Here is a 23,404-nt window from a genome sequence, read left to right as displayed (position 1 = left end):
ACTCCAACAAAGCATGGAGGTCTCAAATGACATAGCAGGGTTGGATGGGCAGGTCGCCAATGACAAAAATGGGCCCGTCATGGGAAAAAGGCAGAAAAGCCTACAGAGAGATTGATGAGCATGTCTTGCAAGCAAAAATCTAACCAGGTAAGCGGTTGGTATAGGAAGAACAGATGCTAGTCCTTGACAAGTGGAGATCCAGTATTGAAGCTGAATTTAGAACTAGCTGTCTTGGTGGGATTGGTATTAACAATAACAAATCAGAGCCTAGAGGCACTAATGGTATATAAAAGGAGATAAAGAAAAAATCTCAGCATGGACTATAGGATTCAAGTTTTTGAAACTGAAATATAACTATCTCAGTTATTAGACATCCAAATGAGAAAGTTAATGCTTATGTGTTGATATCAGTTATTTTGCAGCACCTCTGTGCTCATTTTTGATGAGCACACATAAATAATTATAATCAACATGGAGAAAGGGAACAGTAATTTTGACCCTCAAAGAAAATGTTATTCCTCTAATGATACAGACAGTCAGAAACCTGGTCTGATGCCTCCTGTGGCAGTACAGTCAACATTTCTAACATTGGCTATGGGTCCTGAAGGACTGCTTCTCTTACTTTCCATCAACTGCAGCAATCTGCCAGACTAATGTTAGAATTCTAGCAGGCCTCTCTTGCTCACTTCAAAGCTCAGAACTGCCCTGGCTGATGTGGCTCAGTGGATTGAGCACTTGCCTGAGAACCGAGAGGTCACCAGTTTGACTCCCAGTAAGAGCACATGCCTGGGTTCTGGGCCATATCTCCATTTGAATGTGTGTGAGAGGCAACCAATCTATGTTTCTCTCCCTCTCTTTCTCCCTCCCCTCCCCTGTCTCTAAAAGTAAATAAATAAAATCTTTTTTAAAAACTCAGAAATAATTTTACTTCCAAAACTTTTGTAAGCTTTAGTAGACTCTTCTTGTTTTTAATGTTCTCAAGCAGGCCTCATTCATGATTTAAACTCTACAGATATCTCCAGAAGAGACATTTTAAAACCATAGTGCCACCATGCTACCTGAGTTCTCCAAGGCTGGACCCCACAAGTGTCAGTTCATGAAGGTATATTCTGTGGGTTCATTTTATTTCTCAAACCCCTGCAGAAACTGGGTTATTTGCCAAAACATTGCAACCTCCACCCCCACACCCGCCACAAAAACCATTGCAGCCCCTCTGGTATGTCAGTTTTATGGGGGCAGGGACTAAGTTAGATTAAGTTTGTAATTTTGTTCCACTGTCTAGCACAATGGCCAGCACCTAGAAGACATTCAATGAACACTTGCTGAATAACCTTGGAGGTCTAAGTCTACCTTATAAATGTCTAGTGAAATAAATTGTTATGAATTATAATAACCTTATAGGTATAACTTCGTATGTGATCCAAATATTTCTCTACATCCAATATTTCAGAAATAGCTAGTTCTTCAAAGAAACCTGGCCCATGAAGTAATGGGACTTTAGATGCCTTTATTCAATCCAGAGTAACAAATAATAACTGAGTACCATCAAGCCCCAGATTTTATGTCAGGTGTTCAGAGACACAAAAATGTTCAGTTTCCATACCTACTCTAAACAGCTTTAGTCTGATAGAAGAAACAGAGATTTTTAACCACAATACCATGTGATTTGGACTATACTAGTGATATTAATGAAGTACCAGGGGAATGGAGGAGAAATAATAAACTTTTTAAAGGGGATTCAGAAAGGTACCTATAGTAGTTGCTAGGGTTTCTAGGGTTGCTATAATAAGGTATTCAAGACTGGGTGGCTTAAACAATATGAATTTATTTTCTCACAGTTCTGCAGGCTGGAGTACAAAATCAAGTGTTAGTTTCTTCTAAGGCCTCCGCCCTTGACTTGCAAATGACCGTCTTCTCCTCTGTCTTCACATGACTGCCTCCCTGTGCATTAACCTGTATAGTGTCTGTCTCTGTCATAATCTTCTCTTCTCATAAGTATGCCAGCCATATTAGATTAGGACTTTGCTTTAACCTAATGACCGTTTTAAAGACCCTGTTTCCAAATACAGTCACATTCTGGGGTACTGGGGGTTAGGAATTCAACATATGAATTTGCGAGGAATAAGTCAGCCCATAATAGTATTTTAAGAGGTAACATTTCTTTTTTTTAGTTTTCATTGTCTCTTACTATTTGGGCTACATTTTCTACATTTTCAGTAGCATTTTAGTTTTGTTTGTTTGTTTTTTATTAATTAATTTTAGAGAGAGAGTAAGGGAGAGAGAGAGAAAAAGCAGGGAGAAAAAGAAACATTGATCTTTTGTCCCACTTACTTATGCATTCATTGGTTGATTCCTGTATGTGACCTGAATGGGGATTGACCCTACAACTTTGGTATACCAAGACAATGCTCTAACCAACTGAGCCACCTGGCCAGGACTATAGCAGGATTTTAAAGAGACAATGTATGTATGTATGTACAATGGAAAAACAAATTGGCTTGCAACATCAGAAGTAAAATGCCCTGACTGGTGTGTCTCAGTGGATTGAGTACAAGCCTGTGAACCAAAGGGTTGCTGGTTCAATTTCCGGTCAGGGCACATGCCTGGTTTTGGGCAAGGTCCCCAGTTGGGGGCGTGTGAGAGGCAACCACACTTGATGTTTCTCTCCCTCTCTTTCTCCCTCCCTCCCCCTCTTTCTAAAAATCAATAAATAAAATCTTTAAAATAAATAAATAAATAAGAGCTACAGTTTAACTGTACAATATTAAGGAGAGTCTGTGGTAAGTATAGCCTCCTTTTTCAGCAACATCGACAACTTTCACATAAGTATCAGCATTATGAATGTAACAGTAAAGGAATAATTTTTACAGGGGTAAAATACAACATCCTGAAAAATAATGGTTTCTACCATACAAGGCAGTTAGAAAATGTTCACAGTTTAACAAATCTCTAAAAACCACAAGAAACTTATTTATGTGACCATCATCCATTTCTAATAAAAAGTATTTGAGCCCTGGCTGGTGTGGCTCAGTGGATTGAGTGCCAATCTGAGAACCAAAAGGTCACCAGTTTGATTCCCCACCAGGGCACATGTCTGGGTTGCAGGCTGGGTCCCCATTTAGGGTGTGCGAAAACCAACCACACATCGATGTTTCTCTCCCTCTCTCCTTCCCTTCCCCTGTCTCTAAAATTAAATAAATAAATAAATAATAAATCTAAAAAAAAGGTATTTGACTCAAGCCTTGTGTAGCTCAGAAGATTGAGAACTGGCTGGCAAATCAAACTGTCACCAGTTTGATTCCCAGTCAGGGCACATGCCTGGGTTTGGGGTCAAGTCCCCTGTTGGGAGGTGCACAAAAGGCAACCACACATTTATGTTTCTCTCGGCCTCTTTCTCCTTCCCTTTTCCTCTCTCTAAAAATAAATAAATAAAATCTTTTTAAAAAATTATTTGACTTAAAAGGTAACTCAGGCACTCCTTTTGAATAGCGGGAGCAAAGTCTCATCACCCGTGCCAACTGTGTTTACAGTACAGTCTTTTCCCAGTTACATGCACTTGCATGAACAGGCTTCAAAGAAATGTCTGTGAAGCAGAGGAAGGCAGAGGTTCCAGGAGGGATACCCCCAAGAAGAAGATAAAATTGGTGAATATTCTACGTGTCTGAACTTCCTGAGAGGAAGTTAACACCTCAGGTAGAGGTTTCTGGGTGAATTAGCAATAGGTACATTTAAAACAAAGCAAAGAAAAAAACATAAGACAATTATTAACTCCAAAAACGAAACAAAAAGTTGGACAGAAAAGGAAAATAGAATCACAAGGTACTGTATTGTTAATGTGTAAATAATAGCTATAGGGTCAAAATAATAAAGTCTGTAATCATCTAAGCAACAAATGTTGATACATGAGTAGGATGGAGAAGGAGGAAATGTGAGGGATATCCAGGAGCACTGAGTACTCATTTTGCATAGTAAAAAGTATTAACATAAGAAACGTCCAAACAAATAGAGAATTTTTATAAGTTTATTTGAGCCAAAACCAACAATTTCCAGAAGCAAGATCTAAAATGTTCCAGAGAATACCAGTTTTGCAATTTCTCTTATGCATTTGAAATTAATGAGTGTATGTAAGGAAGACTACATGCAGGTGGGAGAAAGAGAGGCAGGGATTGGATTACAAGGTTCTGTGCTTTGTTCAGGGTGGTTACCACCTCTCGGGATACTGCTTACTTCTGGCATTTCAAAGGCATGTTAACCTGGATGCACAAGAGCAATAAACAGGGCTGGCTTAAAAATCTTTCACTAAAGCCCTGGCCAGGTAGCTCAGTTAGTTGGAGTATCATCCCCTACACAAAAATATGTTGCGGGCACATACCTAGGTTGGGTGTTCAATCCCCAGTCAGGGTGTGTACAGGAGGCAACAAATCAATAGGTTTTTTTTTTTTTTTTTTCCCTCTCTCTCTCTCCCTCTTCCTCTTTCTCTAAAATCAGTAAACATATTCCCTGGTGAGGATTTTCTTTTTCCATTAAAATAAAATAGATAAATAAATAAATAAAACTTCTCGCTAAAGAATTGAACAAGAATGGACAGATCTTACTTAAATCTATCAATGATAGATTAGGGGAGCCATAGAAAGAAAAGTCAGGAAACCTCTGGGATTGGATAAAAAGTAAAATAATGGACACATACTTCTTTTACATAGGTGGGTACAGAATAGTTAATGGTCAACAATTACCATGATAAAAATAACAATGATTAGAGGGTGGAAGGCAATTATTTTGTTATTCCAAAGGCATGTTATCAGGTATATTATCTTGTATGAAAAAGACAGATAGATGAAGATTGACCTTTGATAGGGAAAAGTACAGCCCTAGGACATGCCATAAACTGTTTTTAGATAAAAAGTTTTTATTTTAGACCATCCTAAGTGGTCACTTTAGTGATAGTCTCTGAGTTTGGAATGAAACCAGAAAAGCCAGTGTTCATGCTGCCTGTCACCCACCAGACCCAATAAGCAGGGACAGGGATTGAATTTTTTTTAATTTGTTTTATTGATTATACTGTTACAGTTGTCCCAATTTGTTTTCCCCCTCCACCCAGTGAAACCCTCCCTCCAGCTCTCCCCCGCTTTTAGTCCATGTCCATTGGTTGTGCATATAGTTCTTCTCAACCTCCTCTTGTCTACTCCATTTCCTCCTACTATGCTTAATTCTTACATCATCTCCTTCCCTTTTCCCCCTTTCTCCTCTCCACTGACCTCCCCCCAATATGTTTCCCAAACCTATAATTCTTTTTCCACTCTCGTTGTCTACTTAGTTTGTCTTTGTTTCAATTCCCTGCCTTCTGTTGTTGGTTGTTGTGATACAGTTTTCATTTTAATGTTCATAGTTTCGATCCTCCTTCTTCTAAACACGTCCCTTTAACATCTCATATAACAGTGGTTTGGATCTAATGAACTCCTTCAGTTTTACTTTGTCCTGGAAGCACTTTCTCTGCCCTTCTATTCTGAATGACAGTTTTGCTGGATAGAGTATTCGTGGCTGTAGGTTTTTGATTTTCATTACTTTGAATATTTCTTGCCAGTCCCTTCTTGCCTGCAGGGTCTCCTTTGATAAATCAGATGATAGTCTAATTGGGACCCCTTTATAAGTAATTTTTTTCTTCTCTCTTGCTGCTTTTAAGATTCTCTCTTTATCTTTAATTTTTGACATTTTGATTATAATGTGTCTTGGAGTGGTTCTCTCTGGGTCCAGTTGTTTTGGAACTCTGTACTTCCTGGAACTATAAGTCTATTTCCTTCCCCAAGTTTGAGAAGTTCTGCTTCATTATTTTTTCACATAATTTTTCAATTTCTACTTCTTCTTCACCTTGTTACAATCCTATAATTTGAATGTTTGTTCACTTATAGTTGTCCCAGAGGTTTCTGATCCTCTCCTCATATTCCTCACTTTTTGTTTCCTCTTTCTGCACTGGTTGACTCTTTGTTCCTTCCCTGTGTTCCGATTTGTTGATTTGATCTCTGGTTTTCATTCCCTCACCACTTGTCCCATATGTATTTTTGCTCATTTCAGTAGGGCTAGCCTTCATTCCTTCCCTGTCATGTTCAATATCTTTTGTTAATTCTGTAAGCTGCCTTATGACTATAGCTCTGAACTGAGCCTCAGAAAGTTTTTCTATTTGTTCATTGGTTAATTCCTTTATCTGCTTTTTTGTTAGCTTCATGACTGGTATTTCAATCCTTATTTCTGTCATTCTGATTGTTTTCATTTATCTTTCCTTCTTGGGTGGGGCTGTCACACATCCTACACTATCAGGTGCAGTGCCCTGATCACTCACCTGATGACTCGTCACAACCTGGAGACCTTTTTCACCACACTGTGGCGCTTTGTGGAGGGGCGGGGGTCCAAGATGGATTCCTGCTGTTACTCTCCACTGAGAGACTGGGAGCCTCTTCCTCCATCCCCATGCCCTCTAGGCCTCACAGTCCGAGGCAATGGGGGGACTGCCTTTCTCAGCGTTAGAATCACGAGCTGACGGGTCTCGACTGCCACTGGGACTGCTCCCCTGGTATTTCTTGAAGTCCCACTGCTATCCCCGCTGCTACCATGGACAGCACAGCCTGACCTTTCCATCCCAGCTTCATCCCTCCTACCTGTCTGGATGAGCACCGCTGGTTTATAACTTCATACATTGGACTTTCATGTAGTTTTATTTTCTGGAATTTCTGGTTATTTTTGGTTTTGAGGTAGTTGTAGTGTTACAGAAACAGGGGTGTCCAAAAACAAACCCCAGAGTTTGTGGCTGGGGGCTGGGGAAAAGGAAACAGCTTTTAAGACTCCTTTGCATGCCTGGGGCTAGTTGCTAGTGTCTTTGTTATGCAAAATGGCTTTGCTACTTCCAAGGCTCAGGATGGTATGGAAGGAGCCTAGAGAGCCTGTGTAGGGTTCTGTGAACTATCAGAACTGGTTGCAACACCGACTGTGTCAGAGGATGCAGTCAGGGATATATAAGCAGCTGCAGACATTTTGGCTGGGTCTCATGCTCTCTCTGGCTCTCTCGGTCTTGCACTCTCCCTCTCTCTTGCTCGTGCCCCCTCCATGCAGCTTGGTGAAGGGGACTTCTCCATGCATATTAAAGAAGCTGAGTTATCCATGCAGTTTTGAGAGGGCTCTCCAGGCCACTTTAAGAGGCTCTCGCCATGCAGTTTTAAGAAGGAGAAGAGATCCATGCGGTTTGCACGAAGAAGGCAGTTTACAAGGAGGCTGAGAATCCAGGAGGTTCTGCATTGAGAGCTGGAGGGAAGCTCCAGAAAGGACCTCCCCAATCAGATCTGAATGATTGGCAGCTACTGGTAAGGCTGAACTGTGCCTAGGAAGTAGGGAAATGGTGTTTCCGACTTTTCTAAGGCTGGCCTGGCTTGGTAGGGGGAGGCAGAACTATGTGTGTGTGGGTATTTTAAAGAACATAAGACTCAACAGCAGAAATTTGCAAATAATCTAAATCTATTTAACTATTAAACAGTTCTTTTTCTTTTCACTAAACTCTAGTACTGAGAGTTGTAATTCTGGCGGCGGGCAATCAGGCCCCTAACTAAATGGCCTGTGGGTTCTGTTTCAATTGGAGCAGCCCAGAGATTCTGTTACAGTAGTCCTTCTTAGTGGTGGAGAGAGACAGAGAGTGTCAGTCTAAGTCTCCAACTTGGCCAGAAGTCTCCAGGGATTGAATCTTTATGGCCATTATTGTCAGATGGTTGGCAATCTAAGAAGACAGTTGCTTTGTACCCTAAAAGACTGTCTTAAATTCCATTATAAATGGACCCTTTTAATAAGAAGAAAAGTATAGGTAAGGGGTTTGGAATTCAAGAAGAAGTTAATCAGATAAAAGCTGCGGCATTCTTTCATCTGTGTCCTGGGTGTTGGTCTTTGTGCCCTGGGCATTGGTCTTTGTGTCCTGGGAGGTGGTCTTCTCACCCTGGAGTATAATGTCTCACATACCATCTTGAATTGCTTGCAGTCCTCCTGAGGCACAAAGGTGGAACTGCTTATGGTTTCTTGGAATCAAGGTGAGTCATACCTACAGTTCCTGAAACAATAACTTTTTACATACATTGATTACTAAGCTTATTAACTGTTCCCTGAAGCTAAAATTTTCTGACACATGAGTCCCCCATGTAAGGAATAAAGAAGCCAGTAGGAGATAATTTACAAATGAATCATGTAAAAGGGGCCAGGAGATGACATTTTGCAGTTCCTCACACATACCTCTGGGATCAAAAGGAGAAAGACTATCATCACCAAACACAGAAAAATGGGAAGATGTAGCTATATAACTTTGCAAATAAGTTGAGGATAGACCTATGACTGGATCACCCTTAGTTAAGTAGTTAATCACATTAGATTATGAACCGGATTAACTAGTAATGGAGAAACAGGAGAGAAAAAGAGGGGTGGGGGAGCTATTCCCCTCAGTATAAAACCAGTTTTCTTGTCTACTTTGCACATGCCTGCCCCAGGCTGGCTTTGTGCCCAACTCTGCAGACTCCTGAATAAATGCCTCACTTTGCTGCTGAAGTCCTGTGTCTTGATGTTTTATTGTGAGCACTTATCACACCCATCAGCTAGGTGCCTGATAAGGTCCCTTCCAAGGAGGTTGAAGAGTGTTTTTTATTTGCTATCTTTTCCAAAAATTAATACATAAAGTCTTTGTCACCTGGGAGCTCACGATGAAAGGAACCCATTAGTAAGTTTGCACTTTGGACTTTACCAAAACTTGGCAATAGTGTAAGGTACCTCATTTCAATAATGTTAGCTCCTAAGTTTCTTCATCTAAGTCCAGCTTAAATGCACTGTGATGTTATATACAAAGGGATGCAAAAGCTGAACAATGAAAGCCAGGGAACAGAGAAGAATTAAGTGGTCATCCTGGTTTCCCAGAGCCCCAACTATTCACTTAATTTACAAACATTGTTTAACCATACAATATACCCTAGAAGTTTACCTATTTATATTAAGAGTTTAACCCTTAAAATATCAATATCTAGGACTTCTGGTCAAGATGGAAGTCTAGATAGACATGCTGCATCTCCTTCCACAACTAAGAAGGAATACAACTACCTCAAAACTAGAGACAACCAGAAGTTCCAGAAAATTAAGCTGCATGGAAGTCCAACAAACAAAGATATGAAGAAGAAATACTCATCCAGACAGGTAAGAGGGGCGGAGTCGGGGTATAGAGGATGCAGTGGTGGCAGCAGCAGCAGCAGCAGGCCAGTGGAAAGTGCAGTCAAACTTTTTAAAAAGTTGAGAGAGACACCTGCGGAGCACTCACAGCCCCAGACTAGACCACACAACTCATGGTTCAGCACTGGGGAAAATCCAGCCTCATTGCCTCTGACTGTGCAAACCAGTGGGGGTTGTGGCAGAGGTAGAAACTGCCAGTCTCTCAGCAGAGTCCACTTGTTTAAATGCCCCCATGGTCCTAGAATGTCTGCAAACCCACCCACTAGGGAACTACGGCCAGGGAAATAGCTAGAGGTGCCAGTCCCATACGGAAGTGGAAGAAGTGCCTGGAAAAGGGGCAAGTGCTGAGCAAGTGTCATTGTTCTCTCTCAGACCCCTCCCCCACACACAGCACCACAATGTGGTGAAACAAGTTGCCCTGTACTGACAAATACCTAAGGCTCCACCCCTTAAAACATAACAGGTGTAACAGCTCTACCTAAGACACAGAGGCAAACAAACACAGGAGCTTGTCAAGAAGAGGAGACAGAGAAGTATGGCCCAAAAGAGGGAACAGATCAAGGTTCCAGTGGGAGAACTAAGCGTCGAGGAGATAGCCAACCTAACAGACATTGAGTTCAAAACATTGGTGATAAAGATGCTCACAGACTTGATAGATATGCTTAAGTATGGCAAACGCATAGGGAAGAAGTGAAGGCTACGCTAAACAAAACGAAGTAAAATCCACACAAAACCAATGGTGAAGGGAAGAACACCAGGGTTAAAATTAATGATTCGGAATATAAGGAAGAAAAAAACAGTCAACCAGTACAGAATGAGGAAACAAGAATTGAAAAAAATAAGGAGAGGCTTAGGAACCTCTGGGACAACATCAAACATGCCAACATCTGAATCATAGTGGTGCCAGAAGGAGAAGAGAAAGAGCAAGAAATCAAAAGCTTATGTGAAAAAAATAATGAAAGAAAACTTCCCAAATTTGGCAAAGGAAATAGACATACAAGTCCAAGAAACACAGAAAGTCCCAAACAAGCTAGACCCAAAGAGGACCACACCAAGACACATCATAATTAAAATGCCAAAGGTGAAAGATAAAGAGAGAATCTTAAAAGCAGCAAGAGAAAAGCAGAGAGTTACTTACAAAGGGTTGCTTTTAAGACCATCAACTGATTTTTTGAAAGAAACTTGGTAGGCAAGAAGGGACTGGCAAGAAGTATTCAATGTGGTGAAAAGCAAGGACCTACAACCAAAACTACTCTATCCAACAAAGCTATCATTTAGAATGGAAGGGCAGATAAAGTGCTTCCAAGACAAGGTAAACCTAAAGGACTTCATTATCACCAAGCCATTATTATGTGAAATGTTAAAGGGATTTATTTAAGAAAAAGAAGATCAACACTATGAACGTTAAAATGACAACAAACTAACAACTATTAACAACTGAATATAAAAAATAAAAACATAAACAAACTAAGAAACCAAGCAGAACAGGAAGAGAATCATAAGTATGGGGATCATTTGGGGGGTTATCAGCTGGGAGGGGGGAAGGGAAGAAATGAGGAAATGGTGCAGGGACTAAGAAGCATAATTGGTTAGTACAAAATAGACAGGAGGAAGTTAAGAATAATATAGAAAATTGAGAAGCCAAAGAACTTATGTGCACAACCCATGAACTAAGGAGGGTGGGATTGCTGGATAGAGGGGGGTACTGGGAAGAGGGGAGCAAAGGGAAAAGAAATTGGGACAACTGTAACAACATAATCAATAAAATGTACTTAAAAACATCTCAGTGTCTAATACAAACTAAGAAGTACTCAATTAACATTCTTTAGCTTGGACATTTTATAACCTCTCAAAACATTTTTTATAGATATAAAAGTCAATTATTAACATTCAAACTTAAGCTAGCTTTTATTTACTGGGGATTAATATTAGGTCATGCGAACTTGAAAAGCATTTGAGTTAGTTTCTATATTCTGAGGATTTTAGAATACCCCATCCTCATAAGCAGTTGCCCTTAATTTAATTTTAACAATACTATCCAGAGGTAGAAAATGTTCTCACACTTACAGCATACATACTTAGACATACACAGACAGACACAAACAGAACATTGGGATCCAAATTTTCCTTTGGAGGCTTTTACAATTTATATTTGCCCTTGGCAAGCCAAGTTCCAAATGACCTTCCCCCTTTTAAACTAAAGAGAGACATATTTAATTTCACAAAGAATTAGGCTGACACCAGAAGGATATCATAGGTTGATATGTTTATCTAAAACCTTTTTTTTTTTTTTTTAGCTTAGAAGAATGTCACAAGCATATGTTCGTGATATAGTCTTTCCTATAAGTCAGCCAGGCAGTTGCTTGGCTACCTGCCTGTTGAGCAGCCCAGCACCAAGAAATAGACAACAGTCAGACACAGTAACTGTGCTAGTCACTCAGCTTTTATTGAATGCAGGTTCACTCAAAGTAGAATATCAACATGCATTATTACCCTACTTACACTCTAACAATCTAAGAGAATTATAACTATAAATTATAATCAATGTGCAGGTCCAGGCGTGGGCAGAGGAGTTGTCAGCATCTTGCAAGTAAGGATCTCTGGAGCCAGGTGGGCAGCAGGGCAGATGAAGTCCTCAGTCCAGCAGGGCAGAGCCTCCGGCCAATGCCAAGGGAAATCAGTGTGGCATGGAGCAGCACTCTTTTGTGTGGAGTTCAGCTGTCTCAGCCATGGTCTGGAGCCTGCCTCAGTTATACCTGGAAAGGGGTGTACTCTACCCTTCTGGGTCCTTCCAATAAATATATTGGCACCTCTGCTGCCAATTTGGAATTTGTCCAGGAACCTATGTGTGATACATAGCTTTTCTGCTTGACACCCCTACTGGAAGAGTGGAATTTCCCCAGAAGCCTATCTATGGGTGGTCCCGCTCTGCCGTCATGGCTATTCTGATCTCATGTGCAGATAGCTGTGTTTCCTTAACAGATATGTTTGTTCTCACTACATGGGTAGTTATCTTAAGTGTGTCCCCTTGCCAGATGTGTCTAGTGACTTAGGTAGTTTTCCTCTTGAACCAAATGTCATTGCTGACTGAAAGCCATTTTAGTTGACCTGAGTGACTCTATTTTGTTTCATATACTTTATGCTACCTTGATCAGACCAATGCCATTTTATTGGTCCTGCTCTCCACAAAGAGGAGGCCTTGTGAGTCCTAGGAAGTATCAAAGAATCCTCATCTTGGCCATCTTAGTTATATATGAGAGGCTAACTGCAGTGGGCCTTTTTGGCCTGGGAGGCATGATTTCCCATTAATTTTGAGATCTGTAGAGTCTGAACAAACTTTGAGGGAAAAACAGCCCTTACATGCATGTCTCCAGATGAAACTAATGCAGTGGCTATCCCTGAGGACTGCTTTAGCCTATCAGGCAACCCCACAAAAATTCAGTCATCTAGGAAAACCCAAGGAATGCAAAAGCTTACCTGACACAGACCAAAATCACAATGCTTTCCAATGTACAGGCACTTCTCTTGGGCTTCTTTCTTGCACCCACTCCAGGTAAACCTACCTTTTTGCTAGGGCTCCCCTCCAGTTTCTCTGGGACTGGCTGCGCTACTGCACTGGACACTTCACAGTGACCATCTCTGCTGTTAGAAATAAGGACATAGTGACTCCCAAACCAGTAAAAAGTCATTACTAACAAAGGGCAAATGTAATTAGAGGATCTCTGAGAAGGGAGCTGACAGCACTGGCATATCTACAAACCACAGAAGGGGCATTTAGATAACCCTGTTAGGTTGTAACTCCAGAGTAACCAGTAATGGAGAAACGGGGAAGAAGGAGAGGGGAGGGGGAGCTAATTGCGTTAGGGCGGGGAAGCTAATCTCTCTCACTTTAGGGCAAGGAAGATAATCACTTTAGGGTGGCAATTTCAGGGTGGGAAAGCTAAGACTATAAAACCAGTTTCCTTTGTCTACTTGGTGCGCACATTCTCCTGGCTGTGAGGGTGCGCCTGGCTCTGCAGACTCATGAATAAAGGCCTCGCTTTACTGCTCAAGTCCTGTGTCCCAGTTTTTATTGTGAGCATTTCTCACATCTGCCACTCCACAGATCAGGATCTGAACAACTATTGTCACACTGCTGGTTATGCAGGCTGGGAAGCAAGCGTTCTTTCTCTTTTGTAGCTAAAGAGAGCTCTATTATCTCAACCAGCAAAGACGTTGCTCACTAAGTAATCCAATTAAAAAGCCAAAATTAAAAGCAGCAACCTCTTTTTGTCCCCTTTTCCTGGATTATCTCAACCTTTATCCACCTCGAGGATTTTCTAAGAACAAATTAAATGAAGTCATGCCCTGCTACTTAATGCAAGAAGCCCTGGAATTCCAAAAGAAACTCACCCCAGGTAACCCAATGCAAAGCGAGAAGCTGCTGGGGCACAATGGGCCCTTGCTCGCACTTAGCACCTGGCCCCAGTCCTCAGGGTGGTCTTGGGTAGGCTTTGTCAGAATCCTACCAACTATGTCAACTAAATGTCTACATAAGAAATGTCCAAACTTGTAGAGTTTTTTTTTTTTAATTTTATTTATTTATTTTTAGAAAGAGGGGAAAAGAGAGAGAAAGAGGGAGAGAAACATCAATGTGTGGTTGCCTTTTGCACACCCCCAACTGGAGACCTAGCCTGCAACCCAGGCATGTGCCCTAACTGGAATCTAACTGGCGACCCTTTGGTTCATGGGGCGGTGCTTAATCCACTGAGCCACACCAGCCAGGGCCAAACCTGTAGAGAACTTTTATAAGACTTGACATATGCTGGCAGAAAGTTCTCATACGCTTCATAGAACAACAGTTTTGCAGTTTCTTTTCAGCATTTGAAATTTAGGAGGGAATATAATGAAGTTTACATGGAGGTCAGAAAAGAGCATGGTGGGGATTGGGTTACAGGATAGTTAACAAGATTATGTGTTCTTTTGAGGTTAATACCCCTTTCCATGGGGTATTCTGGTATTTCAAAGTGAAACCAGAAAAGCCTGTGTTCATGCTGCCTGTCATCTACCATGCCCAATAGGAAGAGACAGGGATTGAATCTTTATGGGCACTTTATTCAGATGGTTGATGATCAGAGAAGACAGTGGGTTTATACCCTAAGAGAACACCTTAAATTGCATTATAAGCAGACCCTGTGAAACCAGAAAAGCCTGTGTTCGTGCTGCCTGTCATCTACCAGTCCCAATAGGAAGAGACAGGGATTGAATCTTTATGGGCACTTTATTCAGATGGTCAGCAATCTGAGAAGATGGTGTGTTTGTACTCTAACAGACTTAAATTCCATGATAAATGGACCCTTTTAATAAGGAGAAGAAAAGAGTAGGTAAGGGGTTTGGAATTCAGGGAAAATTTTAATAAGATAAAAAGTGCAGCATTCTTTCATCTGTGTCCTGGGTGGTGGTCCTCTTACCCTGGAGCACAATGGCTCAGATACCGTCTTGCTTGCTTGCAGTCCACCTGAGGCACAAAGGTGGACCTGCTTATGGTCTCCTGGAGTCAAGGTGGGTCATACCTCCAGTTCCTGAAACAGTAGCTTTTTACATACGTTGATTACTGACTTACTAGCTGTTACCTGAAACTAAAATTTTCCAACATTTGCATCCCTATCAGAAGGTGTCTTAACCTAGATGCACAAAAACAATGGCCAGGTCTATCTTAAGGCCTTTCACTAAACAAGTTATAGGCCTGGGACATGAGTACCCACCATGACATGCCCAGCTTGTGAGGTTACTTTCGATAGAACAGTTTTTTTCACCCACTGTGTGTAAAAAATTCCAAATATAAATTCACAAGTTAAGAAATTAAAGTTCTTATAAAAGCTCTCAGTACCAGCTGTTGAATCAATAAGTAATCTGTAGTATATTCTACAATGGACTAATACACATAAATGAATCTCAAAACATAATATTGTATGAAAGACGCTAGACACAGAAGAGTACATACACACTGTATGATTCTAATGGTATAAACTTCAAGTACATGCAAATTAGTTAATAGTTACATAAATTAAAACAGTGTTTTGCCTCTGAGAGTAGGGTTGAATACAAAGAGACAACAGAAACTTTCTGGGGTGATGGACATTATGATAGATGTGTAGTTAAACAATTGTGAACATTTGTCAAAATTCACAAATCTGTACATTTAAAATTTATGCATTTCATTGTATAGAAATTATAAATCAATTTTAATATGTAATGTAGGGGGAAGACACATTAAGAGGTTCTAGAAATGGTCGATTTTTATTCAATGAATGAAGCATCAGTAATATGATATAAAAATTAGTGTGTATTTGGTTATGACAAAAATATAATTCTTTCCTATTTTACCGTTTAATTAATTTTTTTTTAAAGTTAGCTGGCATTTGTTGAGAATGCACTGATTTGGAAACAGAGTGAAAGTATGATAGTCTACTTGATAATAGATGAAAACTGTTTGAGAAGAGTATCTCATTAAAGAGATTCCACATAAGAATTTGTTTAGAATACAAAAAAAGAACAATAGATTGTTAGAGAAGTTGGGTTTTAATCATTCCAGCTCATGCCCTGGCTGGTGTGGCTCAGAGGACTGAGTGCCGGCCTCTGAACAGAAAGGTTTCTGGTTCGATTCCCAGCCAGGGCACATGCCTGGATTGCAGGCCAGGTCCCCAGTTGGGGGCGTGCAAGAGACAACGGATCAAGGTATCTCTCCCTCTCTTTCTCTCTCTCTCTTCCCCTCGTTCAAAAAATAAATAAAGTCTTAAATATATATAGATATGTCATTCATCTAGCTTGGACATTATGCAAAATTGATTACTGCAATAATTCTGTATTATTCTGTACAGTACTTTACTCCTTATGCACAAAGGTCTTATGGGGGCATGTCAGTCAGTGCATAGACATCTGCTCTGACCACGCCAGGGGATTAGCCTTCTTCTTTGTCCCCAACCCCCACCAAATAGGTTATAGGTATTCAGTAACTGATAAATACAATTATTTTTAAATTGTTATAATTTAAAAATTGTATTGTTACTCTAATTAAAAGCAATAATGGTGTGTTTACTTATTTTTTTCAATCTGAACACAACCTGCAGTGTGTTCAGCACTGTACTGGGGTTACCATAGTTAAGACATGGTCCCTGTGGTCAAAGAGAGTGTGGTTTCAACTCCTGTTCGGGAGGCAGCCCAAACTAGAGGTCAGTAGCTAACAGACATCATCAGGTTGATTCAGGTTGCATCAGAAACATTGAGTGCAGGTCGCTGCAGATCCCGCTCCAGCCGGGAAGCGGCGGCCTAAAGCCAACAACGCCTTCGGGTTGTTATGGAGCATTAGCGAGCAAAGAGGACAGGAGGCAATTTAGAAGTAAATTTATGGCATTTATTTACCTGGCCAGGGACGGGTCTTCCCACTTTCAGAAGCAGAAGATGGGAGAGCCGCCCTGCCTTACAGACTAAAAGGTTTTTAAAGGCAACAGAACTATTCCTATGTCCTTGGGGTAACTAAATAACAACAAAAGAGAAAAAAACTACACAGGCGTGAGAAACTACATATATACATACTTTCTCATTTAGAAGGAACTTCAGCTGATAAATACTTGGCTGGACACTATTCTCATGTCCTTGGGGTAGCCAGATAACAGCTAGAGTCAGCTAGCAAAAGGGGGCTCAAGGTTGCTAGGATACGTGAGCAAAAAATAACCTGCCACTGAGGTAAAACGCAAAAGATGGCAAAGAGTAAAAAAAATAACCCATTACATTCCCCACTGATTTTTGTGACTGATTCAAATCCTTGAATCCTGAGTATTTAATCTATTATACTGGCTATGGAGAACTAGTAGCTTTACTGCTTGAATTCTACGTTTGATATACTTTACTAGGCAGTTAATAATGTAAGGTCCTACTGTTAACGTAAAAAGGAGAAGGGCAAGCGGCCCAGTTAAGGCTGTTAAAAGAGTTGTTGCCCAAGGGGACATAGATAACAATTGTTCATACTAATTTTCATCTTTTTTCCTGGCCTCTTCCCTATCCTGCAGCCTCTTAGGAAGCCGGCTAAGGCTGTCTTTTATAACTCCAGAGTGGTTAGTATAAAAACAGCAGGTTTCTTCAAGAGCTAAGCATAATCCTCCCTGTTTAAGAAGCAAGTTTAGACCTCTTCTATTCTGTACACTACTTCTGCTAGAGAACTGAGTGAATTTTTTAATTTACTGATACTTTCTTCTAACGTTCCTAAATTCTGATCTATTTGAGCACTTAAATCCTTAAAGTTCTTGTCTCCAACTAGTAAGGCCGAGGTTCCTATGGCAGCAGATCCTGCTATTCTAAGGCCAATGAGCGCCGGGACCAGTACTGGAGCTCTCTTATACTAGTATAAACCTTCTAACCTTAGGTGCTCTCGACCTTGACTGCTAGAATAATAGTATACTTGGGGAAGGATATGAGCTAAAATACACAATTCAGGAAAACTGGGATCTAGGGCAGAGAAAGAAATACAGGGAGTTAATCCACTTGTACATGCAAACTAGGTACCTGAAGGAGCAACTAAGACAAATTCCACTGTACCTCTGGGGGGTAGGGTAGTCATATGGGCGCAGGAGCTACTATACGGGGAAGTCATCGTCGTCGTCGTCGGCAGCTGTCCGTCTTGAGAGACGATGGTGTAGCTTCTTAAGAGTCTATCTGCACCGCCGAGAATGGCTGTGCAGTCCGACTCGGGAGTGACACGGTATCTGTCTCCTCCCGTGTTGAATCGACATCTTGTGATGATGCTGGAGTGTCCTCTCCAGTGAAGCTGAAGCTACAGAGCCTGGGCGGGGTGATATGGAGGGTCTGCTCCATATATGGGGAAGTGGTGAGGGCAAAACTGGAGGAGAGAACACAAGCTCCCTGGCCTTCAAAAGACCCTAAAGTTAGTTTAGGAGCATGGCCCCACCGGCAGTCTTGGGGTCTTTTGGCTAACTGGGATAGAGTTAAGTTCTGTATATTCTTATTTTGGTTACCAGAACTGCGGTTGGCACCTATGCCAACATAATATGGAGGCTCTGGGTTAAGGCATAGCCAGCAGTCTTTAGTCATGTTAGGCTGCGTCTTGTTTAGATATTGAAAGACAGTGCTCAGGGTCCTGAATATAGGCTGGGTCTCCGGCTCCGGGGTAGTAAGTGAGACTGGTCTGAGGGTGACCGCCCTAGTGCTTCGGGGGCCTGGTTTCCTAGAAGGGGACGGTGAAGCTCTGGGCAGGGGCGGGGGTACCTTGGGCTTCTCGGGTAACCCGAAACCTGCAAGGGGACTGACTGGGAGGCTAGGCTAGGAGATACAACGCTTTTGGATGGTAAGGAGAATTCCAGGATCCCGACCAACTGCGACAAGTCTCAGTCCCCAGGTTTTTCCACTTTCCCACTGTTTGTCCCAGGGTTCGAGAGGACACATTGAGACAGGATTACAGGTGCGCAAGGTTTCACATGTCATCGGACCTTTAGGCCGGCTCTGGGAGAGGGATGTATCAGAGCTGGCTTGCTGGCTTATAGTAACATAAGACTACTGGGGACAGTAAAACTCTGTGGGTTTGTTACACGGTGGGGATTCTGAGAGGGGGCACATATAATATTGAATAGATTGTAACTGTTTTTCTCCTGGTAGGGTACCGCACCCAGGCCCGGTTAAAGCTTTATTAAAGGCCCTAGTACCTAGCCGGGCGCCTAACGGCCCTGGAGGGAGTCTTGGGGTCCACTTTTGCCCCCATTCGCCAGGGTAAAACTGAATACCGAGAAGGGCACAAAGGTCAAAAGTGGGGCTCTAGGAGTGCTAACCTGGCTGACGATTTTTCCGTCTCCAGTTCGGGAGAGATGCCAGGTGTAATTAATTTGACTCCAAAAAACCTCCACTGCCTTGCGGCATACCTCTTCAGGGGAAAGGCTAAGGGAGTAAACCCCGACAGAAAATCCGGAGTCGGAGTCCCTAAGGTGGTTTGACGTTGTAGTCAACACCGGCAACTCCTGCGGTGCACCTGAAGCCAAGCTGTATTGACTCCGTCTTTCCCTTGGACCCTTCAGCTGCGAAGAGAGGGGGGATCTGCTGCATGGGCAACAGCAGACCCTCCATATCACCCTGCCCAGGCTCTGTAGCTTCAGCTTCACTGGAGAGGACACTCCAGCGTCATCGCAAGATGTCGATTCAACACGGGAGGAGACAGATACCGTGTCACTCCTGAGTCGGACTGCACAGCCATTCTCGGCGGTGCAGATAGACTCTTAAGAAGCTACACCATCGTCTCTCGAGACGGACGGCTGCCGACGACGAGTTAGGAGGGGAAGGGGGAGAGAAAGAGGAAGAGTGCCGCCGCAGCCGCACCCGCAAGGGGTGCTCTGTTCGCTCGACTGTCCATTTCTCAAGGTCCTTGTCCGATAGTTCTGCCGGCTTGACCTGGGAGTGGTGGATCCGGTACCTTTCCCGGCGACTTTAACTGCAGTGAGGGTACTGAAGGTCACCTGGTGTGGTCCAGTCCACCTTGGTCCGAGCTTGTCCAGATTCCACTTCTTTAGCCACACAAGGTCTCCCGGTTCTGCCAGTGGTTGTCCGGAGTTGTTGTCACTTGGAGCGGACCGGCACTCTCGGATATAGGCGTGCAGTCCTCGGGTGTTTGCTGAAAAAGCCTGTAGGGCCTTAAGAAGTTCTTGGTTAATTATAATAGCTGTAAAATTGGCCCTGAGCTTGGGGAGCAAGGGCGGTGGCCGTCCGAACAAAATTTCAAAAGGACTATACTTCTGAAAATAAGGAGTACAGCGGGCTCTTAACAGGGCAAAGGGAAGGAGGCTTAGCCAGTCATCGCCAGTTTCTAGCTTTGATTTAGTCAAAGTCTCTTTTAGGGTTCTAGTCATTCTTTCTACCTGGCCTGAACTCTGGGGTCTATATGTGCAGTGGAGTTTCTACTTGATGCCTAAAACTTTGCTTAATTGTTGGGTTATTTGGCTAATGAAAGCCGGGCCATTGTCGGACCCCATAGCTACGGGGAGGCCAAATCGAGGGATGATAACCTGGAACAACTTCTTAGTTACTATTAGGGCTGTTTCTGACCGAGTGGGGAAAGCCTCAACCCAGCCCAAGAAGGCATCTATAAGGACTAGAAGATATTTGAAACCACCTCGAGCTGCAGGCATCTCTGTGAAGTCAACTTCCTATAGTTCTCCCCGAGTGAGTCCACACTTACAGTGATGAGGTGCTAATGGGTCCTTGGAGACTGGAGCTGGGTTGACAGCAGCACACTGGGGGCACAGGCGACTGACACTCTTTGCCTCTTGGTATAGTCCCGGGATATAATAGGCTGTCTGCAGGAGTTCTGCTAATCTTGTTCCCCCTAAGTGTGTGCTTTGATGTACTTGCCTGATGAGCTCCCTCCCTAAAGTCTCTGAAACTAAGAGGTGGCTGTCCTTGAGGCACTTCTATCCGTCCTGGGTCTCCGGGGCTTTTAGTCTGATAGCCAGCACCTGATCTTTCTCTGAGTATACAGGAGGCTCTTGGAGAACTGGAGGCGGGATAAGCGGCAAAAGAGTGAGCAGTTCCACTGGCTGCAGGGCAACCTCCCGGGCCTCCTGATCAGCGAAGGCTTTTCCCCGGGCCTCTGGCGTCCGGATAACCTGGTGCCCTTTACAGTGAATTACGGCAACCTGCTTTGGGAGCCAGATAGCAGCAAGGAGGTTCAGGATTTCCTGAGCATTTTTTATATGCTTTCCTTCTGATGTTAAGAGTCCCCTTTCCTGATAAATGCTACTATGAACATGTACAGTAGCGAAAGCATACCGGCTATCTGTACAGATGTTTACCCGCTTCCCCTTTGACCAGCGCAGCGCTTGTGTCAAGGCTATCAGTTCCGCCTTCTGGGTAGATGCCCCAGGTCCTAAAGCCTGCACCCAGATGACAGTATCTATGGTTACAACAGCTGCTCCTGTATACCAGATCCCTTCCTTGACAAAGCTGCTGTCATCGGTGTACAGGACGGCATCAGGATCTGTCAGGGGAATATCTGTTAGGTCTTCCCGGTAATTGGTGAGGGCAGTGAGCACATCAAGACAGTCATGAAGCGGCTGGCTGGGATCATCATCCGGGAGGAGAGTAGCTGGATTGAGGGCTGCAGACTGGAAAAACTTGACACGGTCTGGATCTAGAAGTAAAGCTTGATACTGTACAATACGAGCATTGGAGAGCTATCTATCAGGGGGGCTTTTTAGCAGAGTCTTTACTGCATGGGCAGTGATAACTTGTAGTTCTTGCCCGAAAGTTAACTTCGTGGCTTCCTTCACTAGTTGTGCAGTAGCCGCTATAGCTCGCAAGCAGTTCGGCCATCCCGTAGCAATGGGATCTAATCGCTTTGATAGATATGCTACGGGCCTCCTCCAGGGACTTAGTTGTTGTGTGAGCACCCCCTGGGCGATTCCTTTGTTTTCTGCTGCATAAAGTTGAAAGGTCCTGTCAAGTTTGGGTAGGGCTAAGGCGGGGGCAGTTGCTAAAGCCTCCTTAAGCACCTGGAACACCTCCTCCTCTGTTTCAGTCTATTTTAGAGAAGATCTCGACCCAGGAGAGGAAACAGGCAGTCAGGCATGACTGAAAAGGAGTGCATGACTGTGCGGCCACCGAGGTCTGTGATTCTGGCCTCAGTCCAGGAGTACGACTTAGCCTTGCCTGCAGCCCCTTGTATAAGAGTCTTTTTCTGGCTGATTGGCCCCCGGGCTTCCTGAAGAACGGAGAAAGTCGCACCTGTGTCCACTAAGAAATTGATAGGTTGGCCCCCTACTTTGAGACAGACCCTGGGCTCTTTGGGGCCATAAAGTAGAGAGCCCCGGCCCCATCAGTCCTGAGCTTCTTGTGCCAAGACTGGCTGATGGGGCATATGAGCCTCGCGCCTGGGGCACTCATGTTTCCAATGTCCTTCCTGTGTGCAGTAAGCGCACTGGTTTCTGCCAAGGGGGGGAGTCTTTTCCTGTCCCATATATCTTGGTCCTTTAAACAGTCGTTTGTCCCTCCGTGGGGGATCTCCTGTCATAGTTAGGAGAACACGAGCCATCTTCTTATTCAAGTCCCTAGGATCCTCTCGGTTGATAAAGACACGCTGGGCAATCTCTACCAACTCGGTCAGGGGCTTTCCCTCAAAGCCTTCTAATTTCTGCAACTTCTTCCTAATATCAGGGGCCGACTGGGATGCAAAAGCTATATTTAGAGCCCTCCAAGAAACGAGGCTGGCAACTCATCAGAGCCCTGACTTACCTCTGTGACCTTAGACAGATTAGTCAGCCAGAAAGCCGCAGTGCGGAGGGCGCAGAGGAGAATCTGGCGATATTGATTTAATGGCTCCTTACCTCATTCACTGGGTCCCAAGTTGGGCGTGTTAAGGGGAAGACGTGCTCTAGTCTCACCAGGTCCTCAGACAGTTGCCCGTCTGGCCCAAGGACGAGCTTCCGCCCTTCCCCTCTTACGCGCTCTCCCTCCTCCGAAGTGAAGAGGGTATGGAGCAACTGCTGACAGTCATCCCAGGTTGTCTGGTGAGTAAAGGAAACAGACTCTAAAAGGGAGATAAGTCCAGCGGGATTCTGTGAAAGAGACAGGTTTTGATTCTCCCAGTTATACAAGTTGCTGGTAGAGAAAGGGACATATACTATAAAGGGCCAACCTGAGGGTTCAGTGGGGGCTGAAGCCTCTCACAGTGGGAGAAGGGGAGCTGGCCCTATTGTCGAGTCAGGGGGAGTGCAATCCCAGCCTGAATGGGTTTGGGAAGGACTGCAAGGAGGATTGTGGACTGCCGCATCCCCCCCAACAGAAGGCTCCGGAATCAGTTGGGTGTAGGGAGGGGGTCTCACAGGAAGGGGACTTTCCTGTGAGGCTGGGAGGACCGGAGGGGGACCCTTAAAGGGCTACCCTTCGGTTTAGATGTAAGCAAAATAGTTGCATTTCTCTTCTGACAATTTTGTAGCCATTTGGGCTTTTCTTCTAAGATTTCAATCTAAATTTGAATATATGGAATTTGGTCGGGGTGGCTAGGCTTCCCGGCACAGACCTGGCAGACCCCGTAGGCCGTTTGAAGGTCAAAAGACCCCTCAGATGGCCAGGAGGCCTCTGAGAATGTAGGCCATTCCAATTCATAAAATTCACAACGAGTCCGTAGTCGTCT

Source organism: Furipterus horrens, unplaced genomic scaffold (assembly GCF_987537825.1).
Source record: "Furipterus horrens unplaced genomic scaffold, mFurHor1.1.pri manual_scaffold_6, whole genome shotgun sequence".
Taxonomy (NCBI): Eukaryota; Metazoa; Chordata; class Mammalia; order Chiroptera; family Furipteridae; genus Furipterus; species Furipterus horrens.
This window is presented reverse-complemented; position numbering follows the sequence as displayed.